The following is a 4,239-nucleotide window of genomic DNA, read 5'->3' as shown; positions in this document are numbered from 1 at the left end:
TCTGGAACAGCTAAGGACACCACACCCTCCTGCCAGAACCCCGGCTGTGCGGGAGCAGGAGGTCGGGGCTGCACCTGGATGGGGAGCCTGTCTACTCTGGAGCAAGGGGGTCTGCACACACATGTGTGCATGCGTGGACACAGAGTGAGGGGCAAGCATGTGTACATATTTGCTGCCAGTGGTTTTAAAAGTCTATGGAAGGGCCAGGGATTTAGCTCAGTGGTTCTGCAGCCTGCCTTACAAGCGCAAGGTCCTGAGTTCGATCCCCAGTACCAAAAAAAAGAGTCTATGAAAGAATCTGCTAAATGAAAGATTTCCCATTTATTTACTTCTCAAATGGATGGAATAGAATGAAACAGTAAATTCATATTTTTTTTTTGAGTACCAGGAATCAAACTCAGGACCTTGTGGTTGCCAGAAAAGAGACAGTAGATTTGAAGTCCATAGTTTTGCTTTCTTAAAACTCTGAAAGTTTCAAAATCAGTTTTGCTCAACTCCTATCCTAGCTTGGCAGTTAAAATATTAAGTGAACTGCTTTTGAACTCTGATGTATAACTAGTTAGAAATCTAATTTCAGCAGACTTATTTCTGGAGCCTGTCGGGTTTCTGTTAGGGGGGGCAGGACCCACTCACCAACGGTGGCTGAATCAGCACCTGGAGTGCACGGGTCTACCCGGCGCCGCTGCAGCATTTATAAGAGCTGGAATTGAAGTCAATCAGTGCCATCTCTGTCCCTGGAGTCACCTTGAGTAAGACACAAAGGCAGGCAAGTGGAGATGGAAACTGGTGAGATGTGCTACAGAAGCGAGCCAGGAGCCCAGAGGAAGCATGTGGGAAACCCTCCCAGGCAGGGAGGAGAAAGTTGGGAGGACTCCCCAGAGGAGGTGGTGCTGGGGTGCCTCACCCCGGCTCTCGTCACCCTTCCCTGGGTTTCAAATGGGTTTTGTCTCCCAGTTGGAAAGCAAGGGGCAGGTAAAGGTGCTGACGGTGGCCAGGCATGAAGTGCTGCAGCAGGAGAGGGGACAGGTGACAGTGCCCTCCAGCAATGAAGAAGTCCATCTGCCACTAACTAGTGATGCCATGGAGCAGAGGCTGCCCGGTGAGTGCATGTGGGGACCCTGCCTCTGCCCTTGATGGGTGACCTGGAGAGGGACATGGTCCAGGCCTTTGTGCCTGCTCTGCCCTCTGCCCAGAGTGCCTCCCACCTTGTTATGGACACAGAGACGCCTGGTCCTCCTGAGAACCCTGCTCAGGGCACTGCTCTACCTCATTCATTCATTCAACAGAGCTCTCTGCGCACTTACCAGGAGGCAGATGCTCAGTCCCAGGGCTGAGTAAAGTAGGGAAAGCCACCCACCCCCGGGGGCTTCTGCCCCTGTGCAGGGACAGGGACAATTAACAGAAGGGACATCCAGTGCCCGGGAACAGTGGAGAGCTGTGGCCCTCATGAGGAGCAGTCGGGCTTTTAGCACACTGAACAATTATCTTTAAGTTCTCTAGAAAACCCATCTCCTGATTATCTGAACCCAGGGCTGGTTCCCCAACCAGAATGGCTGAGTGGGCATGCGTCTGGATGAAAGGGTAATACACAAAACAGGAACAGGGAAGGGAGAGGTGATAGGGAATGTGGGTAAAATGAGCTTCAATTTTCACCAAGGTGACATGTGCTTGGGGGAAAGAGGTCGGAGCAGAAGAAACAGGAAGTGCAAAGGCCCTGAGGCAGCAGAGAGTGAGTGAAAGGTGACAAATGGGAGGGTAGGCTAACAGAATGGGATGGAGGGACACGTGGCCTGGCCACCACACCCAGCTTCCCCCTGGAGACTGGAGGAGAAGAGACGAGGTGGGGAGGGACGAGAGGCAGGGACAAGAGGCGGGCAGGGCCAGTGAGGAGTCTTCTAACTATGCTGCCAGGTGTGGTGGCTTGGGCCAGATGACAGCGATGAAGCTGATGAGTGGTGCTAAAGTGGAGAGGGGACTCCAATGTGAGTGGCAGACTCGGAGAAGAATCGAAGGGGGCACCTGGCCTGGGCCGGGCACCATGGACACAGGAAGGGGCAGAGTCAGCTCGGGAACCTGGGCCATCACTGCTGAGCCCAGGGCTCCTCAGGGCCCAAGTCAGAGTCCGCACAGAAGCCTCACAGGAAGACGGCGCAAGTGACAGGCAGCAGAGAGAGGAGAGCACCAAGGCCGGCCTGACGGCCTGTGTCGGGGTGTGGGAGGAGACGAGTGACAAGCAGATGGACAGGAAGCTGGCCCAGGCCACGGAGAGCCAGGCACATGTGAGCCGGCCACCGTGGAGCAGGGACTGGCCTTGCCAAGTGCCGCAAGATGACAGGGCAGGCGCACTGTCAGAGACTTAGCAAGACCCTGTGCGGCAGTGAGAGACAGGGAAGGCCTGGGGCTGGAGCGAGGAGCAAGGCCCTGGGTCCAGGTCCCAGTAAAGAAAGAGGAGAGCGAGGAGGAGGGGCGGGGAGAAGCGGGAGGGAGAGGAGGGAAGGAGAGAGATGAGGACGGGAGGCGGGGAGCACAGCGCTGGGAAATGACCCTCGGTTTAGCGTGATTGGGACAGTGGCCACGGGGAGTGGCCAGGATGGGGGGGGGGCGTCCACAGGGACCCGGCAGAGGCAGACGAGCCACGGTGGGGTGGAGTGATGAGGGGCAGAGCCAGGACCGGCCCTCTGATGGCTTTGTCCTAGGGGAAGCCGGCACCCCTGTGGCAGGGTGCGGCAGTGAGGTGGAAACTCAGGGCTGGCGCAGCGGGCCACCGGAGTCCCGAGCTCACTCGCTGACTGAGGACCAGTGGCACAACGGGACGGGCACTTGCGGGAGCTGAGCCCTTAGTCTCGTGCTCAGAAGTCAGTGCCGTTCCCAGTCACACTTCTGTTTACAGCAGGCAGATCTCACAGCTGCCTTGAAGGCCCTGCCCCGCCTTCTGGCTGAGCTTAGGAGGGGCACAGCTTAACCCGGGGCGGTGGCTATGCCTACAATCCCAGCACTTGGGAGGCTGAGGCAGGAGGATTGCCATGAGTTTGAGGCCAGCCCGGACTACATATCGAGAACTTGTCTCAAAAACCAAACAAGACTAACTAAGTGGCCTGCCTCCCCCCTCTGCTCAGAGAGCAGCAGCACAGGGTCCTCGAAGACCATCAATTCCCAGGATGGAGGCCCCCGCCAGGCTGATCAAATCTGCAATTCCGCCTCCCGGAGACACAGAACACATAGCAATCAGCCAGATCGGCCACCGCCACGGTTGGTGGCAAACCCAGGTGGCTCTGGGGCCTGCAGTGAGGCCAGCTGCCTGCCACCTGCTTCCTGCCTCAGTAGCCACAGCGGAAATATCACCCCCAGAGGAGGAGCCTGTCACCCAGATAAGCTCGAGATAAGCACTGCCACTTGGGCAGGAGCACACACTTTCTAAGAAGTCATCCCCTGGCCTCTGGTGTTCGCCTGGCAGGCAGATCAGCAGGCACAGCTGCAGGGGGCCATGAGCGATGGGCAAGGGAGCCGCTCCTGACTGGTAACACCCACTCCTCAGGAAGCCAGGGCGCTTCCCGACCAGCAGAGAGAACCCTGTATCCACCACTGTGTGCAAATATTCGGGCAACTTAGGACAAATCTTTCCCCTGTTGAGAGCAATAAAAAAAGATTCCTGCCATAAAAAAACTCATTTAAAAAAATTAAGGCAGATGTGCATGCTTGCTTGACCGTCAGCAAAGCAGCTCACAGTTCCTCATGTTCGGGGTCTCCTGGCTCAAGTCCCCTTCCACAGCGGAAGTCTTTGGACTAGAACAACTAGGAGGGAGATTCCCAGCGCCAACCCCAGTTGCTCCAGTGTTGCTACACAATTTTGAAAGCTAACAAAAATCATCAAAATAAGGAGACTGGTGCAGTCTGTTGCAGAATTCGGTTCTAGATCTCAGATAGATAAGGTTGGTGGGGGGAGAGGTTAGAATCATCCCGGGGGCTTTTTCAAACTACACGGACCCCCTGCCCTGTCCCAGATCTTCTGGCCCTCTCCTCAGAGGAGCAGCCCCCGCTCAAGCATCTCTTCTGCAGTTTCAGCTCCAAATCCCAGCCCACATCAGAAGACCTGAGGGCTTCTGAGCAGAGCTCCGAGACCGAATCTCGAATGCGCACTCCTGGCGCGTTCCCAGGTGATGCCCTCAGGCCTCCACTTAGGCCTGCAGCTGGCTGTGTTTATTGGGGCACAAACAAGGCTGGGGACACTGGATGCTCCAG

The sequence above is a fragment of the Heterocephalus glaber genome, unplaced genomic scaffold (genome assembly GCF_053883595.1).
Source record: "Heterocephalus glaber isolate CG9 unplaced genomic scaffold, H.glaber_assembly_v1.0 deba00001504, whole genome shotgun sequence".
NCBI lineage: Eukaryota > Metazoa > Chordata > Mammalia > Rodentia > Bathyergidae > Heterocephalus > Heterocephalus glaber.
This window is presented reverse-complemented; position numbering follows the sequence as displayed.